The sequence below is a fragment of the Myodes glareolus genome, chromosome 7 (assembly GCF_982192425.1).
Source record: "Myodes glareolus chromosome 7, mMyoGla1.1, whole genome shotgun sequence".
Taxonomy (NCBI): Eukaryota; Metazoa; Chordata; class Mammalia; order Rodentia; family Cricetidae; genus Myodes; species Myodes glareolus.
The window spans coordinates 29,720,420-29,745,674 of record NC_142032.1 but is presented as its reverse complement, the minus strand read 5'-3'; the positions used below and the strand labels follow the sequence as shown (position 1 = coordinate 29,745,674).

Here is a 25,255-nt window from a genome sequence, read left to right as displayed (position 1 = left end):
ATATGTATATACATATATGTATATAACGTCAATTAATGAGAATGAGACCGTTAATTAAAAGAGAGAAAAGTGGAGCATTTGGAGGAAAGAAAAAGAAGAGGTATTGTACAATTATAGTATCAAAGAAACAAAATAGTACATTTTAAAAGGTAGATGTCCATAGCTGTGTGGGCTTACCTCTAGGCAAGAAGAATAAAGCTATATCATTTGCTGGTAAATGGATATGACTGATAATAATCATATTACATGAATTAAATTGGTATCAGGACAAATATCACATGGCTTGAAAGCAACAGCGAAAGTGTCTAGGAGAAAGGAACCAAATGACGGGGTGAGGTGGGCACATGTCAGGGAACAAACTCAAAATACACGTCATACTCGCATGAGTATGCCCTTCTGTAACAGTATCATGTATAATGAATCAATAAAATACCAGGGCCATGAATATAACATATTTTTGGAAGGAACTATCATGTAATTAAGGTTTTCCATATTGCCCCGACTCTAGACTGGGAATCGGGTTGGGGCATCATTCTGCTCTCAGAGATGGCAGTTCACACAGAGACCTGACTGGACAATGTCCAGAGAGTGAGATGCTTGGGAGCACATGGCCCTAAATGAGATGGGTTTTTGTTTGTTTGTTTGTCTTATTAAACCCTCTCCTCAAGGCTCAAAGATCCATATGGAAGAGAAGGCAGAAAGACTGTAAGAGCCAGAAGTGGTGATTGACAGCAAGGAGCCAGCCTCTTCTAGACACATGACAGATACACACACATGAACTCACAGACTGAAAACACGCACAGGACCATCACAGATTTAAACTAGACAAAAATTCCAGCACCAAGAAGGGGAAGTCGACTAAAACCCAACACTTAGCCAAGAAGCTGTTTGCAATTGATCCCTGCTGGGGGAAGGAAAATTAGTTTTCTCAAATGGAGTATCACTACGTATACGTGTATAGCAACCGCCCTCCAGAGCAGGCCCATGCCCAAGAGCTGTTGGCCAATGCAAATGGACTCCATGGCTTTTTCTGTGACTTTTTCTTTTTTTTCTTTTCTTTCGTCCTTCCCTTCCTTCCGTCGTTCCTTCCTTCCTTCCTTCCTTCCTTCCTTCCTTCCTTCCTTCCGTCGTTCCTTCCTTCCTTCCTTCCTTCCTTCCTTCCTTCCTTCCTTCCTTCCTTCCTTCTATCTGTCGTTACAGGCGGCTGTGAGCTGCTTGAAACAGGTGCTGGAATTCGAACTCAGGTCCTCCAAAAAAGCAGCAAATACTCTCAAGCATGGGGCCATCTCTCCAGCTCCTATTAACATGCTTGTTCTGGGAGGCCCATCTTCTTCTATAGTCACATATACCTATTCTTACCCCCAGAAGAAAGCTATTCAGATTATACCCCAACCTCCTTATCTAGGCAGAATAAATTTGGATTTTGCTAAGATTTAACAAATTCAAAGTATAAGATGCTTTCATAACTCAATCATTTAATCTTCATAAGGTAAAGGTTTTAACCTCTGAGAAATTTCTCTTTATTCTAATTCTAATATATTTTCCCTACTGAACTAGGGATACAATGCAGGGGTACAGTGTTTTCCTGGCCTGTGTGAAGTCTTGGGTTAATTTCCAGTACCGGGTAGAGGGGTGGGGGTGGATATTACCCTGATTTGCCTGACTTTAGAGATAGCTTGACTGGGGTGACAAGGGAATGAAGGACAGACACATATATAGAAAAGCTGGGATCGGGTGGGCGGTGTGCTCTAATGAGACACTCCGGCAATCTGAAAATGCATACTTTTGATCCAGCAGGTGGGTTACAGCTCACGGCTGATCCAGCGGGTGGGTTACAGCTCACGGCTGATCCAGGAGGTGGGTTACAGCTCACGGCTGATCCAGCGGGTGGGTTACAGCTCACGGCTGATCCAGCGGGTGGGTTACAGCTCACGGCTGATCCAGGAGGTGGGTTACAGCTCACGACTGATCCAGCAGGTGGGTTACAGCTCACGGCTGATCCAGGAGGTGGGTTACAGCTCACGGCTGATCCAGGAGGTGGGTTACAGCACACGGCTGATACAGCAGGTGGGTTTTCGTGTACAGTTGAATGGAGAGGATGTGGGTTCCCTTATCTCAGTAGGAGGTTTCTGCGAGGGAACAGTTTCAGGCTGCGGTCCTCACATGCTGTGGTTGGCAGTTTCTGCACACACTGGTTTCGCTGAATGTCAGTCCGCCATGACACCCCTGGACCAGAAGGCTTTGCCATTCCCATGGGTCTGAGGCACTGGGGTCCTTAACACGACCGTGCCCATGTCAACAATCCACATCCGCTCAGGACTTCACTCCCCACAAAACCAACACTTTCCTTTGCCTTTATGTTTTTCTCATTTCTTGGTGTGGTTGTTGTGGTTGTTTTGAGATAGGGCCTTGTCATGTACCTGAGCTGGCACTGAACTGGGCGATTTCTCTGCTTCAGTCTCTTAAGCACTGTACTTACAGGCATGAACCACCAAGCCACCTCACCTCCACTTTTATGTTATACATTTTACTAACATTTCTTTATGGAAGAAGAATTATGAAACTAAATTGGGCAGAATGAACCACTGGTAGGTATGTTAGACCATTAGGATAAAGGATGGAGGTAATTTTAGGGTTCTGATTAGATGAGAGGGACTCACCCACGTGACAAGACAAGTGATTAAGGTGTTCTAAATCACTATATATTCAGATTTAATTTTAGAAAAGTTATGATCATGGATTATTCATCAGCCAAAATAAAATGATAAATACCTCCCTCTCTAGCCAACCATATTACTTCATTTTCCGTGAAATGAATTTTAATGTGATTCAGAGCAGTTTTATTCTCAGAGGCATTAGTAATACCTCTTACTTCTAGAGATAAAAACCCCACCAGAACACTCATCTTTATAATAAACTCCAAACCATCAATAAAAATTAATCAGTAAGGCTGGGTCCGTATCTCAGAGGCAGAGTGCTTTATCTAACATGTAAAAGGTGCTGAGTTCAAGGAAAAAACAAGAAAATAAAACATCAGCAAAAATATAGAAGAGGAAAACAAGAAAGTGTATTTTAATCTATTTTATGATCACCCAAAAGAGAAAATAATATATCTATACAGATAAGACTGAACTGGGTATTTTTTATTTTTATTTCTTGAACTGGGTGTTTTAAATATGTGTTGTTAAAATAGTAAAAATCTTTGCATCTAGAAGGTAAAAAGATATATTGACTGATAAAGTTTTTCTTCAAAGAGGTATTTTCTTCTAAGTGAGACGTGGATGCCTGGAGCCGATCAAGGGTCTTGTAATGCTAGACAAGATGTATCACTAAGCTACACGCCCATCAAGGAAAATTTGAAATAAAAATATGCAGTTGTTCTTGTCTGAACCTTAGTTCAATGAGTTTTTACTGAATTCCATGTACTAGCTACTGAAAAATGCAGCCCCTGAGGCAGATTTTGTTAGGCACAGGACACAGAAATGAACAGCACGGAGGAGGCCTCCTCTTGCTTTTATTGTCCAAGGGATGAGATACAATAGATACTCAACTACCAACTTGTTCATTTATTTATTGACAAAGATTCATTGAGGTTCTAACATGTGCCAGACATTGTTCTGGGCATTTTGAATATAGAAACACCTGAATGTAGTAAGAATTTTCTACCCTCAGGTTGATTAATGTCTCATTATGATAAATACTACAGAAGGAAAATACAAGTTGCCAAAGAAATCTATCCAACACACACCCTACAGAGAGTCTAAAAACTTGCTCAAACACAGGGCCGGGAAACTGATCCATGCATTTACTTTCTTAGAGTGAGTTCAGGCTGTACTAGATTATAAAGCCTGAAATTGATGAGGGAGGAATGGAATTTTTGGGTGCTGACTCAGAAATTTGTACTCATGTATACTGTGCAACCAACAAACTGACAAGGTATACTATACAGTATACACAGTATACAAGGCCACTCACAGGTGCCTCCTCCCGGACTGGGCTCCACGGGGGAATGTGCCAGTGCTGCAGGTATATGCGCTGTGGGTTGATGTGGAGATACTTCTGCCCTGCCAGAACACCCGAGAAGAGCCCACTACACGGACCTTATCATCTCCTAGTATTCATCTGCAGGTTGCATTGTAGAGTACAGGGTGCATTCTTGGTCTGTTTTAGAAAAGACTGCCCATGTACCTTGTTTGTTCTGACTTTCTTCTGTTTGTCAGATAGGAAAACACTTATATATTTGTGTAAGTGGAGTGTATGCCTCATAGTCTTTCCTGTCAAACATACTATCAAAATTCAGTGGTTGTATAGCTTAACATTGTATAACTTTTTTTATATTGAACTCATTGTCTTTTGCATGTTAGAGAAGCCTTTACCTCTGAGACACATCCTTATCCTCACCAATCAATAGGTTTAACAAATGGCACATTGTGTGGTATGGACATATTAATTTAAGGTGATAAGCAAGATTTAAATAACTTAAATTTTTTCCAATTTGAGTCAGTATTCTCTGGTCATATTCTATTGGGACTATAGAAGAGAGAAAATGCCAATCATGGCCCATCAGGGAGCAAGAATGAGGCAGGATAGAAAGAAAGGAGGGATTAGGCTGTGAGAAGCAAAGGAAATCTTTTCCCCTGGTATATTGTTTGTGTTTCCTGCGGAACACGAGAAGCTTCAACACAACTGATAAACCAGGATTGCCTGCAAACACGAGGTTCATTTTCCTGTAGATACCTCAAACAAGGGCATTAGAAAATAAATTATGCTCTTAGAACAAATAGACTATGCCTAGAGCCAGGAAGTCTGTGACCTGGAATTTAACTACATTAGCACACCTCTCTCACCCCCAAATCTAAACAATATACCTCATAAGGCCACCTTGTAATCTCACTCCAGGAAAATTCTTAAAGATCAGTAAACTAGTTCACACATGTTTACTTCATTGTTAAACTTTACATCGATTTCCAAGTTTACTTAATCTTTAAACACATACACAGTAAAGACACCTAACCGTGACTTCCTTTCGAGAAGTCTACACCCACGTCTCGGAAGTATCATTTTTCATAAGCCCCCCTTTGCCAATGTCCATTACTTTTGCCTTGGGAAGTACATGTGGTTCTTAAATCGGAAGTGTGTGCTATCACTGTCTCTCCTTCATAACCCCCTAACTTTGCTGCACTCCGACGCAGCCTACACGTCTGCTCTGATGCAGTCAATGATGTGGCTTTAGCTGAGTGGAAGTCAGGAAGTGACGAAGTCTTCAGAATGCTAGTGGTGGTGTTGGCTTTTTCTCCCAGCACTGAAAAGAGCAGGCTCACATCTTCAAGGAATAAACGTGTGTTTTCGTGATCGGAAGGAAATTGGAAGCTAATTTTAACCAACAATCACCCTAGCTGTCCTCTCGTCTGTTTGGGCCACTGTAATAACACACACTAGGCGACCTAAAACTAATAGACATTTGTTTCCCACAGTTCTGAGGGCTGAAAAGTCCAAGCACATGAACAGATCTGGTGTCTGGTCTGGTCTCCTTCCTCTTAACAGCTGTGTTCTACTCCAGAATCTCATGACAGAAGGGACAATGGGTCGCTCTTGGATCTTTTCTATAAGGACACTGTCTTAGGGGGTTTCTATTGCTATGATGAAACACCATGACCAAAAGGCAAGTTGGGGGAGGAAAGGGTTTTATTTGGCTTATACTTCAGCTTTGCTGGTCATCACTGAAGGACGTCAGGACACAACTCAGGCAGGGCAGGACCCGGCAGGCAGGAGCTGATGCCGAGGCTGTGGAGGGGAGCTGCTTACTGTCTTGTTTCCTATGGCTTTCTCAGCCCACCTGATATAACCCAGGATCATCAACCCAGGGATGACACCACCCACCATGGGCTGGGCCCTCCTGCATTAATCACTAAATGAGAAAATAACACAGTTGGATCTCAAGGAGGCATTGCCTCAGCGGAGGCTCCTTCCTCTGATGATTCTAGTTTGGGTCAAAAGCATATGATATAGTGAGATAAGATCTATGTTCTTTCTTTTCTGAGGCTTGGCGAGCCCTGATTCTTTTTAATAGGATGCAGCACACAAAAATGTTCCATAGTTTTAAAAAGTACCATTTAATGGATGGGGCATTTGAGGATGCTCACAATTTGAGAAAGAAACTAACTTCTTACCATAGTGATAAATATAAATACCATGAAAGAACCAGTTTGCACACTCTGATTGTTCTGCAAATTTTCTCTCTGGCTCTTCGAGGGGGTGACCCTTCAGAAAGCCAACTAGATCAGTGGGCTAAGCTTTAAGGTGGTGATAGGTACTGTTTTTATATAAGCAAGGTGCCATTCTGCATCCTTGGCATGTCCCACTCACTGTAGGTGTGAGGCATCTGTGCTGAGAGTATCCTAGTCTGAGGGGAGCCTGGAGGGACACAATGAGATTGCCTGAAACAGGAGTATGTTGGTTGAACTGAACTAGTCCAGGGGATTCATATGGAAAGAGTTCTCAGCCTACTTGCTGCTTTAGGCTAGGGAGAGGCAGAGCAGTCTCAGGAATCCTGTCTCACCTGACTGGATTGAGAGACGTAGCAGAACAGAGCTCACTCCCTTGGCGCGCCTCATTTGGGAGTTCCCAGGCTGAAAACCCATTTGCCTTTAGCATCAGAGAGGAAGATACCGCCACACTTTTTCTCATTGATAACTCTAACAATGAAGGGACTTGTGTCCATTTAGAAGGACACGCCACTTTGAAAAGGAGCTCTCGGGTACGCAGGTGGTGGCTTGTGATGCCAAAGAACATAAGACACGGAAGAGCGTGTGACGGAGAAGAGCTGGGAGTGCCCGAGTATGTGGAGGCGGACAGCACAAAACGATCCCAGAAAGGTAACACATGATTTCAGATGTCAAAGTGACGTAGAAACGTTGAAGTAAAAGCAAGATCAGTAAAGGGAATATCTTAAGATATAGTAGCCACAATACAAGGAAAGAAAAATAGTGAATGAAAAGTTACCAAGCATAAAGGGTAGAGAGCTGGATGGATTTACGAGCATAGAATTTCACAGGAATAGCTGACATCCGAGGCTGTCTTCTTTCTTTCTTTCAGACAAGATCTCAAATCTGTGATCCTCCCGATCCAACTTCCCACTGTTCTCTTTCTCTCTCTGTCTCTTCGTCTCTGTCTTCCTCCCTCCCTTCCCCTCCCCTCCCCCTGCCCCCATCAGAATTTCTATAGAAATCATTGATTATAAAAGATGACAAAATAACATTTTCCTGAACATAAATAGAATTGAAGTTGTCAAAAGCAAGTATTCCCAGTGACCTAGGACACTGTAAGATTTCTGAATTTCAAAAATAAGAAACTTAACTCTTCAGCTTTTTGATGAAAAACTCCATCACTCCAAACCTATTTCTAAGTTCCCGTGAACAGTGCGTGCTCTCTTCGAGTGTTTTCCTATCGGCTCTGCTGTAACAGCTGAAAATGAAAGACTGTGGGCTGGGGTGATGGCTCGGGGGTTGAGGTGCTTGCTGACAAGTCCAAAAGGAGCTCTGATTCCCCAGAACACCTGTCTGTGAATGCGAGAGGGCCTGTGAGTTCAGTGCTACAGAGCAGAGAGGGAGAATTCTCAGGGAATTCTCCCTATCTGTAACAGTGCAATCTAGATTCGACTGAGCGACTCTGCCTTTATCAATACGGTCAGGGACCAGTGGAGGACGGCAGCTGTCAACCACATGCATGCGGTTCCTCAGACTTCCTCAGACAGGAGCACACACATGCTTGTATGCCTGCTCACACAAGTGCATTTACATGTGTTTGAACTAACATACACACATGCCTGCTCAGCCCAGGAACCTACACATGAAGGAACTAGAAAGAAAAACATAATAAAATATAAGAATTACCATGAGAAAAAACACAGAAATATGTCAGGAAAAATTTAAATTTGTGCAGAGGATAGAAAGATAACTTATAATTAACATGAGTAGAGAATTTGTGACCACAGTTAAAAACACGTCATGTTAGCTTAAGACTTCAGCATGCCATACTGAAAGCTACAGAATAACATGATTATGCTTACAACCTGGTGTGGTGCTGCACATCTGTAACTGCAGTGTTTGGGAAACTGAGGCCAGAGGATCTTGAGTTTGAGGTCAGCCTAAATTACACACCAAGCTGGAGGCCAGTTTAGGCAACATGGTATGGCCAGCAAGACCGAGTCTTAATACCGGCAATAAGTACTTACAGTCATTTGAGAGAACAGCCTAAGAATCCTATATAGAATTCAGAGAGCCAATGATATATCTCTATTCATACACATGTATAAGAATGTTTACCTGTCCTCCATGTAAGCCGTTACAGGAAACTAATGTGAAGAGAACACAGAGTAGGGCGGCTTGAAGTAAAGCGTGAGAAGAATCTTACAGAGAACTGAGACTACCTAATACCCCACAGCTTGACTTTAGCATTCCAAACAATTCCTGCCCAAGAAAGTTGCTAATTACCTCACTATTGTTTCTGGTTTGGGAATTTTCGGAAAATCTGCACAGAAAACTACTTAGAAATACCTTATCAGAATAAGCCTTCTCTCTTGGAGCAATTGGTCACTCAATGGTTTGATTGCATATGCACACATGTGTATGTATGTGGATGCATGCAGACAGCAGAGGACAGCCTTGTGTGTCGCATTTCAGAAGCCAGCCACCTTACCTTGAGACAGATTGATTCATTGTCCTGGAGCTTCCCAATCAGGCTAGGCTGGCTGGTCAAAAAGGCCAAGGTCTGCATGTCTTCCCCTCGCCATATAAGCACCTACTATGATGTCCAAATTTTTTACACGGATTCTGGAGAGTCAACTTTCTCCTTGGGCCCACGATTGAACCATCACCCCAGTCCCTCAGCTGGCTTCATCAAATGACTGTTGATCTTCCAAGGCTCATTTAGCAGATCCAATAATCCTAAACTTTGCCCAACCTAAACTTTTGCACAGTCACTAGTAGAATCCCATGTTGCACACTGAAGTACTCACCTTAAAACCCAATTCCTTAAATGTGGCAAATCACCTGCCCTGGCACCCTATTTTAGGACTCCTATTAAGATCCTGTGCTCATAGTAGTTTTCTTACCACAGTGATATGATCTAGGTTTTATTGACTTGGTCATCTATTTTGGTGGCCTTGGAAGCTGGAATAGGTAATAAATATAAATTCAAAGCAATCATGAGACTATGGAATCGAACAACATAAAATCTCGCATGGCAGCAAATACCATGAAGAAACCAACAGGCACGTGACAAATTGGTAGGAAATATTTTCAACATATATCACGGAACATTAAAAAGACACTTGAAAATTGAGCAGCGGGGTTCCAGATGTAGGTCAGTGGCAGAACATTCGACTGGCATGCATGAGATCCTGGGTTTAAGATCACTAAAGAAAGAGAGCAAGAAAAAGAATAAAAGATCACTAAAGAGAGAGGGGGGAGGAGAGAGAGAAAAGAGAAGAGAATGAGGTGGTGGGGGGGGAGAATATTTGGGAAGCTGAAGCAGGAAGACCACAAATTTGAGATCAGATAATGAGAACCTGTCTGGAAAAAAAAAAACTGGAAAATAAAAACATGGCATGTGTGCATACTTGCACATATACATATTAAAACTGTTTTAATAAATCTATGGGAATATAAAGTTTAACTGTTACCTGGGATAAAGAGTAATGAACGTGATAAAGAGTAAACGCAAGCGGACACAAATGGGCATCTTTGGAGGGAGGCAGAAATGTTTCAGAATAGGATTGTGGTGATAATCGTCCTTGTCTCAGCTATGTTTTCTATTGCTGTCATAAAGGCGCCATGACCTAAAGCGACCTGAGGAAGAAAGGGTTCCATCAACAAACAGATGTAATTCATCACGAAGGAAAGGCAGAAAACAAGAGCTCCAGTTGGGAACTGATGCAGAAGTCTTGGAAGAACGCTGCTTACTGGTATGTTCCACATAGTTTCCTTAGCCTGTTTTTTTTTTTACCCCCCAGACCACTTGCCCAGGGGTGGCCCCACCCATAGCGAGCTGCATCCTCCCACACCAATCACTAATTAAGAAAATGCCTATAGACTTGCCTACAGGAATCTGATCGAGATACTTCCTCAGTGAAGGCTCCTCTTCCCAGATAACTCTGGTTTGTGTCCAGTTGACAAAATCCTAAGCAGGACGGTGCTGCTCTGTTAATAACAATCATCGTTGAGTTTTACACACAAATGAGTACATAAAGTCACACCTCAAAAAGGTTGCTTGTAAACTGGTTCTTCTCAACATCTTTCATTTCATTTTCACAGTCTCCTGTCTCGTTACAGGATCTAGGCCTGCCCACTCTCACAAATTCTAATTTGCATACATGCAAACACTAAAAGTTAGAATCCACATATGAGAAAACCATGGGATTTTTATCTGAGGCTGAAAGTCAAAAGGTGAAAAGCTACACACCAAGTCAATGGGAGCAGGAAACAGGCAAGAGAAGCCATTGTCTCACTTGACAAAGTAGACTTCAAGCAAAATAAAGCAGAAGTAATAAAGGCCAGTACACTTAATAAAGTGAATCTGTCAATAATATATAACGATGATAAATGCATATGGATCACACTTAATCCCAAGAAAAATACTACTGGACACAAAGAGACAGATAAGTCTCGATAAAATAATAGTGAGTGACTTAAATAACCGATTCATCAAAAGATCAATTTTCCAGACAGGAATTGAACAAAAAACTTGAGACTTAAACTGCATGATAAATCAAATGGGATTAACAGATGTCAATAGAATATTCCACCCAAAGGCTTTAGAGTAAACATTCTACTTAGCAATCCAAGGAGCTATCTCCAACAGAGACAGCTTTCTGGGCCGTAGTGAAAGTCTATTTTTGCTGTTTGAGGTAGGATCTTATTGACTTCAGGCTGACCTTGCAGTCTTAATTCTTTCACTGAGCCTCCCTAGTGCTAGGTTGTGCATCGCTATGCTTAGCCTGTTTGGGAGTTCTGGACTAAGCTTTTGAAAATTTCCTCATGGGGGCCCCTTCTCTGGTTTTGGTCTCTCATTCCCAGGCTTCCCTCCCACAATATGGCTTGTAGAGAACCAGGTGGCCACCACAGTAGCAGGGAAGACACTAGAGAGACAGAGCAAATTCATCCTTTAGGCCAGAATAGGAAAAAGAGTTTATTTGCTATAACTGTAAAAGGACAGCAGGCTGGACAACAACCAGAGCAGTGTCTATGCAAATCTGAAAAAAATAAACAGGAATCAGGAATTGATTTCTTTCTTTTTTTTTTATTTTTTCAAAACAGTGTTTCTCTGTGTAGTCCTAGCTGTCCTGAAACTAGCTCTGTAGACCAGGCTGGTCTCAGACTTACAAAGATACACATGCCTCTGCCTCTCAAGTGCTGGGATTAAAGGTGTGCGCCACTGCCTCCCAGAGAAATAATTTCTCAAACGCCATCAGAATGGAAGAAACCTACAACAGCAAGAGAAACTGTAAAACACATGGGTATTGTGCAGCATAGTTTGAAATGATTGTTGAGTCATAGAAGAAATTATAAGAACTTCTAGAATAAAATAAAAGTGAAAACAATTCACCAGAACTTTTGGGATGAGTCTAAGAGGAATGTTCATAGGAATGAGGGCCAACATCAGCACACCAGACGTTTCCAACCTACTGACAACCTTCATGGCTTAGAGACACAAGAAGTCAAATCCCAAGCTACTAAATGTGAAGAAACAAAAAATATATCCAGAGAGAAGTCAATTACATGGAAGAGCAATACAAAGAGTCAATGAAACAAACAGTAGTTCTTTGAAAAGCTAAACATTGACAAATCTTAGGCAAGCAATCAAGCAGAGCCACAACTAACAAAATTAGAGATGAAAAAGGTGGGCAGGACAATAAATATTATCGTTATATAGAGGACCATGAAAGAATACTTTGAAAAATCCTATATTCCCATAAATGAGAAACTGTGGATGAAATGGTAGCAGTTTTGCACATTTATCACCCGCCAATATTAAAACCAGGGGTTATAAACAGGTTATACAGATCCACGATTGGCAGTGAGATTGACCCTCCCAAGAAAAAAGTATCAGCGCATTAAAGACAGACTAAGGCCAATGCTCCCCACACCGCTTCACGAAGCAGAAGGGGACATGACACCACCAAACCCATTCTGTGACACCAGCACAGTACTACTTAGATACCAGTCTGGTTTGCTTTCCATTGCAAAGATACAGCACTTATTTCAGCTTACAGTTTACAGTCCGTCATGCAGGGAAGTCAGGGCAGCAACTCAAGATAGAGGCAGGAACTGAAGCAGAAGCCACGGAAGAACACTGCTTACTGCTGACTCTCCATTGCTTGTCCAGTTTGCTTTCTTATACCACCCGGGACTACCTACCCAGGAGTATAGGGAAAAGCCCTAAAACTCATATGGAAGCACACAAGACTCCAAATAGTAATCCTAAGAACAAAAGCGATTCTGAAGATACTAAAATATCTTATTTTAAACTGCAGTAAATAGTTATTCTAATAAAAGTAACAGTACAGCAATAAAAACAGACACATCACACAGTAGAAAAGAATGGGACCTGGAAATAAGTTCAAGTAACTATAGCAACCTAATGGTGGACGAAGGACAAAACATAGTGGGAAAGCTGGGTATCCACCTGTGAAGGAATGAAACTAGATCTGTATCTCTCAGTCAGAAAAAAATCAAAATTAAAGACATTAAGACCTAAAACTTAAAAATATTAGAGGAAAACACTTCAAGGTAAAGACAAAGCAAGGAAATTCCAGGAAGAACACCAATCACTTCAGAATAGGAAGATTTGACAGATAATATTGCATGAAATTAAAAGACATCTACACAGCAAAACATACAATCAGGGTGAAAAGACAACACACACACCTAGAGAACATCTTTGCCCACTGTACATTTGACAGATAATTAACACACAGAATGTACAAAGAACTCAAAAAACCTAAACATGAAAAACTGGGCTGTAAAAAATGACTCGGGGGTTCCGAGCGCTGACCACTTCTCCAGAGCGCTGCATTCCAGCCTCTGCACATGCGTGATCGCTCACAACCACCTGTAACTCCAGCTCCTTCTCGTGGCTCTGAGGGCTCTGAGGGTGCGCAGACAGTGCACACACATACATGCAGGCAAAACACCCATACACACACACACACACACACACACAAAATAAAATAAAATTAAGAAAATTAAATGTGAGCAATCAGTCCATCCAGTCAGTACGTGTACAAATGCACAGGCAGTTCCCAAGGGAAGAAATACAGTCCGGTGGCAAACGCATGAACAACGCTCAACATCGTTAGCCACCGGAGAAATGCGAGTTGCGTCTTCACTGAGATTCCATCTCATCCAATTCTGTTAGCATCGAGCAAATATTTGACAACAGTTGCTGAGCGCAGGGTAGCACTGCTGGGAATACAAACGACTGCAGCCACTAATGAAGCAGCTGGAGGGTCTCAAAAGCACTAGAGCGATGCCTACCATACGATCCGGAGAGCCCACTCGGGTCTGGAGGCAGTAAACCTCTGAGGTACTGTGCACCCACGGTAACAGCAGCCCGTGGTCAAGTTCTAGAACCGGCCTTAGTTCTCACCAACAGTGAATGGACTACAAGTGTTCTTTGTTCAGCCATAAGGAAGAAGGAAATTGTGACACTCGCAAGAAAATGGACAGTCCTAGAGATCACCATGCCAAGTGAAAGAAGCTGGTTGGAGAAAGACTTCGCTGACTTTGCAGGGAAAGAGAAGCACAGTTCCCAGGAACATGCGAGGCTTCTGGACACCCAGCACCCGAGTCTCTAAGTTGATGCAGTGTTAAGTGTTCATTGCCTCATACAGCACAGGATGCTCGTGCCAGCTCTGAACATCTTCAGTAACCGGAGACATTAACCAATGGCCAAACTGAAAATGTTTTAAAACGGTATGAAGAATGTTGCCAAACAATAGAGAGGCTCAATCAACTGGGGGGAAAAATGAAAGAAAAGTAATTCCCCTTTTTAAACATTCTTTTTATTGTTTCTGTTCTGAGATATATTTTATTGCCTTTGTTATGAGAACAAAGTATGCTGCTGTAATAAAGTAGTGAAAAGAGTATTGAGGACACCATAGTTCCAGGGAGTTCCGGGTCATGAACTCTAACCTACTGCTACTGGCCTTCATCCCAGTACACTCAACTTCTTCCTCTGACAGGATGGAAACAAGCCTCTCTGTCCCTGAAGGATCCAATTATTAGTTTCTAAATTCTCAAACCTGAGGCAGGCAAAGGACAGCAGGAGCCTCCAGAAAGAGCCTAGCGGAAGCAGGCTGACATACTGACCTCCCAACTCTGTCTTGAACTATCTTGAGTCCTAGACTCTTTGTGCAGCCATGAAGTAAACGAATGTGGAATGAATGAGCAAATGTGGGCATTATTTTAATACATGTGTGTTTAGTGCTCAGTTTTTCATAAAGATGTTATTTCTATGTCCAGGAGAAGGAACCAAGATCTTGCTTACGACTCTTGACAACAGCTAACCTGAGTATGACTTGATCTCCTGCCTGCAGCCTCCTCTTTCTGACAAGATGCTTCTGTTCTGCTCCACAGAATTATCTACAACCACCATGAAGTGGAGCTGGGCTTTATCAGTGTATGTCCCTCCCCGCCCTGTCCTAGGACTCTAACGTTCTGCTTAATCCCGAGAACAGCAGCTTCTGTGCGTGCCAAGGAGAGATACTTTATCCCTGGGATTGGTCTAAGGGCAGAAACTCCACTGCAGCCATCATTCTAAGCATTAGTAATCCAGAAGGCCTTAATTATAAAATACTGGTCATCGCTCATCAGTTCCTACTCTCTTCCCTCCCAGGCCTAATATAATCTCTTCATGAATTTGCCAACTGTGGGCATTTTATGTAAGTGGTAACCTATCACACAGTACTTAGTCTTCTGTGACTGGGCCACTACACCAGACACATTGCTTACACAGTTAATCCAACTGACACAGAACTCTTCATCCTTCTGATGGCTGAATAATGTTCCCTTCATGTGTACATTGCATCTTGTCTATTCGTTTCTCTGTTGATGGGTACATGTGGATGTTTCTCCTTTGGGATATTGTAAATAGTGGGGCTACAGACATTTGAGTACAAGTATCTGTTTCAGTTGCTGCTTTCAGTTCTTTGGAAATATTCTATACATTTCTCTTAAGATATGGCCAAGGTGTATTTCACAGTGAAAGTACTATTTAATATCCTAACATACCAGGTCTTCAATTCCTCCACATCTTCATCAGCACTAGTGATTCATTTTTTCTTTCTGACGTTCATCAAGGGGTATCTCCTTGGGGTTTTGAATAGCATCTTTTCATATATATTTCTCAGATAATATTTATTTACTTTTTTCATTTAATATTGAGTTGTCATGCCTAGCATTGTATCACACACCTTGAATCCAATACTCAGGAGGCACAGGAAGGTGGATTTCTATGAGCTCAAGGCCAGCCTTGTCTACATAGCAAGTTCCAGGCCAGTAAAGGCTAACAGTGAGATTCAAAAATCCAAAAATAAATAAATAGACTTATTTTTATGGCTTCAAAAATTCAATCAATCATTTTATCAATGTGGTGTATTGCAATAATTTTTACATATGAACAGCTCTTAAAAATCTTCGCTAGAGTTCATTGAATAACACATTAACGGTACACAATCTATTTATCGTGAGCAGAATCGTACACTTCCTGGCCTATCGGGGAGAAGGTTTGCACTTCCACTCACAAGGGTATTAGTCTGAAGTTGTGAAGTTCTTGCCTTTTTCGTTGGGGTAATGCTGGTCTCATCAATGAGTTAGGAAGAGTTCTTCCCTCGCCTGCAAGTGCTTGGGAAGGAAAGTACTGACTCTTTCCTTTCTGTTGGACAGACGACGCCAATGAAGTCACCTTGTCCTGGGCTTCTCTGGGGAGGTTTCTCATTGCTGATTCTATCTTCGTGCTTGAAACTGGTCTATTCAGACTGCTGCTTTCTTCTTGAAGCCGCTTTAGTTTGTGAGCTTCTACAAACTGCTCCATTTACCTATACTAAGTTACATAACTTTGTGGGACACAGCTGCTCATAATAGTTTCTTAGAATCATTTTGTCCTTGTGAAGTGTTAAATTACCTCAAGTTATCATGTTATCTGAGTGCTTGCTCTTTTTTTCTTAATTGACCTAAGGATTTTTGATTTTGTTGATCTTTTCAAAGAACCACCTTTTTTATTTTATTGACTATCTGTGCTATCTTTCTAGTTTCAACTTAGGCTTCTTCTAAATCCTTTTTTACTTTGCCTTCATGACTCTCAGCTCAAGTGATTGTAAAAGAGCCAACAATTATTTTTTTCTCAAATGACTAAAACCATAAGAAGAAATATATGTCTCCAGTGTCATCAGGCAAAGAATAGTTTGTGTTGTTACATTTTCTGTTTAATATTTGTGAACATTGTATCAATTATAACATTCTTATAAAGACATTTATTTTAAAAAAGGCAGCCATTAAGGAAATCACCTAGATCAAATGTTAAGGACATTTTCCAAACTGAACTTCTACAAGGCTAAAGGAGGGCTCAGCCATTTAGAGCAGTTGTTGCTCTTGCAAAGAACCTGGGTTTGATTCCCAGCACCCACGTAGCTACAACCTTCTGTAACTCCAGTTCTAGAGGATCCGACCACCCTCTTCTGAACTCAGCAGACACCAGGCATGCATGTAGTACACATACATGCGTGCTGGCAAAATGTTTATACCCATAAAATAAATAGATAAAGCTTAAGAAGTTAAAATAGCTAAGAAAGAGAACACTACAGAGTTCTTAGATGTTTGCAGGAAGAACTGAAATCAGCGCTCTCACTTGTAGGTCACCACGTTATCGGAAGACATACCAGGCTGCAGAACACAAGCCCAGTGAGGACTTTCCATTATGTTATAAACACTGATCTCTCACTTGCGAGAATAGCACGGGTATTGCTGTAAGGTAGCTCCTGCAACCCTTCCGCAAGGCGTGGCGCACGTGTAGACTACCTTCTAAAGGTTCTGTGCTAAGAATGGGCTTCTGTTTGGTTTTCATTTGCATCCCCTGCTTAGCTTCTACATTTCATCCTGCCTCCAGGTGTCCTGACCCTGCTCACCTCCAACACACATCTCATCTTACTCACCTACCTTCGAACCTGCTCACTGCCTCCCACACTCCACAGCCATGGTATGGAGACCCAAGATTACACAGAGCCAAGGAAGTAGCGTTAGAATATAACAATCTGTGATTCTTCTATTGCCCTTAATAAGTGATTTCAGCAAAACCAAGCAACGCTTGAGAGCAACTTCAAACATGCAAGAAGGAAGAAAAGGTCTGGAGAGAAGAAAAGTGGCTCCACTTCCTTTGATTACATTCTATAACGAATGTAACGTCATCCTTGTTGGGCAACTTCAGAAAAGGCATGTGAATTCTGATTCTGCATTCACAACCTTCTACCAGTGTTAGTCTGCAACATCATGAGATAGCTGGGAAGATAAAATGAGTAACTCTACTACAAGCTATATTTCCATATTACAGCTTTTCACACTGCCCATTTCTCTCTTTGTTTCTTTTCTTTTTTTTTTTAAATTTCTTCTCTTCTCTGTGGGATGGATGATCCAGAGCTTGAACGGAGCAAGCCGGTCTCAGATTTTGCAAATCCACATTTTTTTCTGCCTTCAATTCTTATGTGTCCAAGAACAAGGAGCCAAAAACAGGCCTTTGCAGGAGGATCCATTTCTCTTTTCATTCATTTTTATACACACACCTAACACACAAATAATTAACCCACCTTTTCACCAAAGAATTGCTGAGAATATATTTACTGTATGATAGAAGGATTGTTTTTTACTAGCTTCCCGTATTAGGGTATTAACGAATTTTTACCAGCCCTGCCTTATCTCTTACAGCACAGAATCAGACAAGGGGAAAGGTAACATGTGGGAATAAAGGCTATTGCTATGGAACCATTATGTGTGCTTTCATGGATAGTAAACTGTCTTGTTTAGTGAGGTGGCTGCCGCAATGTGTACAGCACTTAGGGACCTATATTGTCTTCTGACTTAGGTACTGTTTGACATTTAATATTTGTTGATATATCAAAGACAGACAACCAATTCAATCCAAGCAAAAATCTTTTCCTTCTACAACAAACAAACAAACAAACAAACAAAAGACAAAACTAAAATTGACCATGGAGGTTATATAAAGGGACATTCAAAGACTAAATTTAAAAAAAAAAAAACCTGCCTTCCTACAAAAGAACTAACAAAATAGAACGACTATGACCTAAGGGTGTGAAAAGACTTTGTATTTTAGAAAACTAACACTGCACAAAAGATGCTAATATAATCATGACCATGTATTTTGTTCTTCAGTCAAGGTTTTTGTTTGTTTCTTCGAGACAGGGTTTCTCTGTGTAGCCTTGGCTGTTACGGAGCTTGTTCTGTCAACCAGGTTGGCCTTGAACTCATGAGATCCACCTACCTCTTCCTCCCAAATGCTGGGATTAAAGGAACGCACTGCCACAGACAAGACAAGTAGGGTTTGGAAACTCGTTATTTATCTCTGTGAAGTGATACCAATTTACTTTGAGTATATGAGACTTCCGGAAGAAATTATGTTGCTACACAGCAATGCAAACATCACTAGAAAAGGACCAGTAAATGTATAGCAGTTGTTTCATCCATTAAATGGGGAGAAACACATGATCCAATGAATATTAGTAACTTAAACCTATCAGAATTTTGGTTTGTGCATGATTTAGAACTAAGTTTTAATAAAAAGAAAGATATTAGCATAATATCTTAAGACATGTCAGGACACCAGAGGTACAGCTTTGTCAATTCAAGCAGGGCCATGCTTATGTGTAGGTTAGTAGAATTCTCTACATGAGCTAAACACAATTCCAACTCATTCAATGCAGGTAGGTTAGGGAACAAACTGTGGCTAACTACTGTTGTTGAGCAAACGTATCTTAGAGTCTGCAGCACTGGTGACCTGAAGAGCCTGTACAATTGAGCAAGTTGAAAGAAATGCTACCAATGCAAGGATCCCTACAGCCCCGACCATTTTACATCATCTAGTCTCCAGCTGTTTACTGAGGTGAAAAGCAAGCGGACATTAAACCAACAACTGGAAAAAGTAGAAAGAGAACTAATACAACCGGAGGGCGGTAAGATAAGGAAGCGGCAGCTTTCCTGGCAAAGGCATGAAGTCAGTTGCTTAATGTTGCCGTGCGATAATAAGTATCTATGAAAAATGACCATCTGTCAGTCCACCTGACTAGGGGAGAAGTGGAAATAAGAAGTTTAAATGCTGCCTAGAAGAAATAACTGATAATAGGGTGGAGCAGGAGTCCACACAGTTTTCGCTAACTGTCTCATTTAACTTTTCAGTCTCACGTCGTAGGTGCTATTGGGTGCAGTGGTATGGGTGGTCACCTCTTAATAGGCGGGACGAAGAAGCAGAAGAGTTTAACTTAAGATCTTGTAAACAATGAAGTTTGATTTTAAGGTTAGAAAGCCTACCATCAGAATCTGTGTTGTTGTGTAGCACAGTCCGTAAGAAGCACAGCGAATGACTGTTACTAAGATGCCATCTACGGTACTATGTGATGTTATCATTGCCATGGCTATTTTAGAAGTCCTATGGATAACGTGTGAAAATAGTACAGCCATTTTTAGTGTAGGAGGTTGTAAAAGCTCTACTTAAAGAATAACACAAAATGACTGAGTCAAGTTTTCCTCCCACTCTAACCGCAGCAGATAATTTTCACTTATGGATAAAATTTTGCAGTCACTAGAGATCCAAGTCTTGTATTCTTTGATTCTCAATGCTGACCAATCAACTTTTGTTTCCCCCTTTCTTTTGGCTACGGATCCTTTCCCACTTTCATTTTGATTACAAATTCAAGCCCGTCAAATCCGACACGTCAGCTGCAGTTTCCAAGGCTCCACTCCGTCTGTCCCCTCTTCAGTCAATCTGGCCTCCACTATCAGTACAGAAACTGGCCATCTGCTGTGGGTCCCACGGAGTCCCTACTACTACAACACCTGCGCATTTAGCCATCTGGTCACCCATCCTCCCCATCTTCACTGAGAAGTCAAGTTTTCTTCTGTCACGAATTAAATTATCTCTGTTCTGGGTTCCATGTTCTTCAATTTCTTCACATACCTTGACGTACTCATTTTCTATTTTGTCTCTTGTCAGAGCGGATTACGGCAGATTTGTCAAGCATATTGTTGTGGCTTCCACAGCCTCTTACGAGGGAGAGTGACTCACTCATGATCCCTACAAAGGGCAGCTATGCTTTGTACTGTGTGTACTCCACCTGATTACAGATCAGCAGAGGAGTAGGTCCCTCGAGGGACAGCCAGTTTACACATTGACCAGAGAATTAAGACATGGCTTGACATAAAAACATAGTTTCTCATCCTACTAAATCCCACTACTGTAGGAATTAACAATCTACTATGAGACACGGGGAGATTTTTATTATTCAATAAGCTATATAATTTTCTCTGTGAACAATTTGTGGAAGAGGCATTTACTTACTGCTCTGTGGAAATGAATACATACTACACAATTTCTGGAGAGCTCAGTGCAGGATAAACATCAAACATGAAAACTAATAAAACACAATTTACAGCACCCACTTATGTGGGTTATAAGTATCTGTCATTAACCCCACAGTGTAGGTTCTAAGATTCCGAAGTTTTCAGATAAGGAAACAAAAGCTTGGAGAGTTTAGATAACTTATCAAAGTCCTCAGTTAGTGAGTCACAGAGTTTGGGCTCTGTTTCCAGATCAATGTCCTCAGTTAGTGAGTCATGGAGTTTGGTCTTTGTTTCCAGACCTTGTGGGTTCTTTGTCCTCTTTAGAAGATATCTAGGCTTTCCTTTTTCAAAACATGTCATGGCTCAGCTTAATCCTTGTCAGAGTAACATGACGTCGAAAAGATAGGGACTGGCTTTACCTAAGATTATAAAACAGAATAAACTTAACAGATAATCAGGAGGGAAATAATACCCAGCTAGGGGCAAATTTAGTGTTTATCAGTCATTTGAGTATATCCTAGGCTCTGTATGTAGTTCTAACAGGGTCTCTACAGACTCATTAACCAGGAAGAGGTAGCTTGGTAGCAACTGAGGATGCAGGAGCACACCAAGTGATCATTTCTTTCTAAGGTGATCATTAGTAAACACGTGTGTTAGACAAACTATAGTTCTAGCTGGAATAAGCATTTGCTGAATGAACATCAAGCGATATCTGACAGATTAATATCCTAAATGTACGTACAAAGGCCTCAAAAAACTAAACAAGAAAATAATTTAGTCCAAAAAAATTGGCTAAGATACTCTGTGGCTCTTGTGAGGAGCATCGTCAGCCCAAGTGGTAAAGCTTCGTGGAAGGTATTTGTGTGTGTCCATGTATTAGATGTCATTTTATATAAGTAGGAAACAATGCTTTCTGGAGACTTTAACACATCACTAGTGGTACTTGTTCCTTATTTGCCCCTCTTCGTCTGTACTGACCTCCCTATCCTTCTCTATGGAAGAAGCCCCCTCTCCAGATTTCCGCATTCCCCCCTTCGGATTACCTATATCCTGCCACAATCATCCCCACTACCAGGCCTGGGAAATCTCCATTTGAGCTGTTTGTCAGGACACTCCAAGTGACCTCCAGAACAATACAGGCCATTGCTGTTGTCTTTGGTTGCCTCTCAGAGGTTGCAGTTAAGTCCCTACAGCTGAAGGCTCTACACACTTTGGAGATGGGACCCAGAAGATTGAGTCTGAGTAGCTGCCAGAGGACAGAAAATACTATTTATGATGCCAAGGGAGGAATGCAATCAACATTGCTACCCAGATGTGATGCCTAGGAACCACAGCATTGTCCAGCCTGGCAAGATATCCCTAATGATGGAAGACTGGTTCTCATATCTTGCTGGTAACCCTGGCTGTCTAACTGGGAGTAAGGCCCACTCAACAAGAGAGAAATAAGATCTGGTACTAGAAATCTTGCCAAATACCTGGGGCTGGTGAGGTCATGGATCTGAAGGAGAACCCACTACCATCACTGTACTAGACCAGCATAATTCCTAACTGCATTCTAACACTTAAGCCCATAGAGAAAATGTCGCTTTTGACCCTCCAGCAAAAGAAGTTTCTCTTGCAGCAAACAGAGAACATTTCAGAAAGCAACGCTGTGGTCATAACACTGTGATCATGGGGAGTCCCAAAGGATACATCTACAACAAAACCTCAGAAAACGTTGCAGAAGAGGTGGGCAGAAAGACTGTAAAAGTCAGGTGACCAGGAAGTCTGCTGTGAGATTGTATCTCCTAGAAATGACAGGGGAGGTACAGCCATGGACACCTCAACAACATGGCTGCCTACAAAAGATCTGAACAATGACATCACCTATAAACATCCTATCACGGACAAAGGAAGGAAATCATGGGTCACCACCCCTAAACAAAGAACTCCAGACATTAATGACTGCTGAGAGAGAAGACTCAATCTCTCTTTGGTATGAGCGCCCTAATTTCTTACCCAGTACAAAATGGTCAGCCCTGAAATCCCATATACATAAGCAACACTAATGGGACTTGGTAGGTTGTGTTTATATATTTATGTTTATGCATATATGTGTTTGTGCATATACAAGAATAACCAAAGAAAAGGAGGCCATTAGCTTGAGAGGGTCTTGTAAGAGACATGGAAGGATTTGGGGGGAGAAAAGGGGAAGAGATGTAACTGTATTTTAATTAAAAATGAAAAAAATAAGCCAGGTAGTGGTGGCGCATGCCTTTAATCCCAGCACTTGGGAGGCAGAGGCAGGAAGATCTCTGTGAGTTTGAGGGCAGCCTGGTCTACAGAGTGAGTTCCAGGACAGCTAAGGCTACACGGAGAAACCCTGTCTCAAAGGAGAGGGGAGTAATAAGGAAAAAAAAAGGCCAAGAAAATGGATAAAATTCTCAAAAGAAGAAAAACAAATGGCCTATGTGGATTTTTAAAAGTCTTCAATCCTTTGTGACCAGAGAATGCAAATTAAACTACTTTGAGATTCCATCTCTGTCCATCAGAATAACTACCACCAATAAAATACTTGACAACTAATGCTGGCAAGGGTGAAGGAAAAGAGGAACCTGTGTTAGGGTTGGTTGGAGTGTAAAGAGCTGTAGCTACTATGTAAGTCAGCGTTTCCCAAAAGGCTGCAAAACAGAGTTTCTGTACATCCCAGCTTTGTCATTCAGATACACACCCAAGGGGTCTACATGCCACCACAGAGATGCTTGCTCAGCTATGCCACTCAATACACACCCAAGGGGTCTACATCTTACTACAGAGATGCTTGGTCAGCCATACTTACTCTAGCTCTATTCACAACTAGAAAATGAAATCAACCTAAATGTCCATCAATGAATGAATAATCAAAATAAATATTCTGCATTATATAATACATATACTGATATATATGTATGTATGTATGTATTTATATCATACATACATATGGAATTTTACTCAGCCATACAGAAAAATGAAACTTTTAGCAAACCAATAAAACCGGGCAATACTGAGGTAGCCCAGACTTAGAAAAGCTAACACCCTATGCTTGCTCTCATTTTTAGACTTTAGCTTTTGGTGTATATCTGTGTGAGTATGTGTAGACACTGGGAGACTAAAAGGGGGCCCATGAGGAGCAGAGGAAGCTTTACTAAGGGTGAGGGGTCGGCAAAGTACTAGGAGAGATCTAGAAAGGAAGGAGGAATACTGGAGAAAAGTCTAAGTGGAGGTTTTGAGCTGGGAGATGGAGAAAGACAGGACTACAGACAAAACTAAGTACGTGTGAAAATGCTACAAGGAAACCTATGACTCTGAAAACAATAAAATTACAGCAATTGAAAAAATGTGTCATATTTAAAACAAATGAACAACCAAACAAGCACCTTAGACTATAAAGTGTAAGGCTTAAAACTCAGTAAGCACTAATTTAAGTAACCTTCTAAGAAAAAAATAAGACTGACCATGAATTTTTAGTCTCTTGAAAGTCTACAAAATGACATGTCACAAAGAGCACACTTGTCTCAGAATTCTTGCACAGCACGTCTTAAATTTTCAGCATTCAAGTTGGAATCTACTCTTGATTTTGTGGCATTTCCTTCTTGTTAGAACTAGAGAGGAGATACTTCACTGAAAGATTAAAGATGGTGGCGGTGTCTTTAAGGGAAAGCATCATTTGCAAACTGTGGTCCAAGTTTCTTATGTTGGGATCATCACATGGTTTTACCGCTTCTTTCCTCGACTGGCATATATACTGGGGCTCTGGTAGGAAAACTAAGGTATTTAGATGTCATAACTTTCGAGTCCAAGTCTAACAGCCTAACAGACACTCAACTGTTGGGACTGGAGAGGTGGCTCAGTGGCTGAGTGCTTACTGCTTTGGAAGAGGACCCGGGTTAAGTTCCCAATACGCACAGGAGAGCTCATAACCGCCTATAACTTCAGGTCCAGGGGGTTCCAATGCCTCATTCCAGCCTCCATGAGCTTCTGCACACACATGTCTGCACATAAAGTCATGTCCTGCTGGTTCACACATTAGACATTAAGAACATCTTTAGAACTCAAGTGCTGGTTTGTGTATCTAACCACATGGGAGAAATGTGGGTGTTTCCTCCATACAGCAGGTGAGCTCATACTTAATAATGGGGTGCATCTGTTAGGCCATGACTCAGTGTACCCAAATTATAAGGACGGCTGTTTCTACTCTCTAAAGGACCTTTGGAATCGACAAACATACAATTTCGAGGTGTTGTGTCAGCTCTAGCCTGATCGAAATCATACTAGAGGCCCGGGATTTCAATTTCTGGAGAAATAAGTCCCTGTTCAAATTCATGCTTCTGATGTGTCCTCCTTATTTTCAAATTCTAATAAGAAGGCGGGGGTTGGGGGTGTGTGCTTCGGGAGGTATCCTGCAAGCAAAGGCCAGAGACGTCCTTTGTCGGGTGGCCTTGAGACTGAAGATTCAGAGGCCACATTTTGAAAACACAGAGTAAAGGACGAGACAAAAGCCATCTAATAAGGATCCTCTTTTGACAGAACCGGCATTGAGACTGGATGTGGGCTCCTTTGGCACAACCATAAAACCTAAGCAGCCCAGGAATCTTTGACGTCGGCTCCTGAGG

At 41.5% G+C, this 25,255-nt stretch overlaps 1 long non-coding RNA gene and 1 other non-coding gene across 2 annotated transcripts; both read right to left on the bottom strand.

Annotated features, from left to right (window-relative positions):
- Positions 1-17,666: 17,666 nt before the first annotated feature.
- Positions 17,667-17,798, bottom strand: LOC125403551 (small nucleolar RNA SNORA38). The gene has a single exon (XR_007232992.3). It is a non-coding gene; the product is annotated as a small nucleolar RNA SNORA38 (small nucleolar RNA).
- Positions 17,799-20,539: 2,741 nt separating this feature from the next.
- LOC148121342 (uncharacterized) lies at positions 20,540-25,191 on the bottom strand. Its single transcript, XR_015738365.1, has 2 exons — positions 24,098-25,191; positions 20,540-21,043 (listed from the first exon to the last, which is right to left on the bottom strand). It is a non-coding gene; the product is annotated as an uncharacterized LOC148121342 (long non-coding RNA).
- Positions 25,192-25,255: the final 64 nt, after the last annotated feature.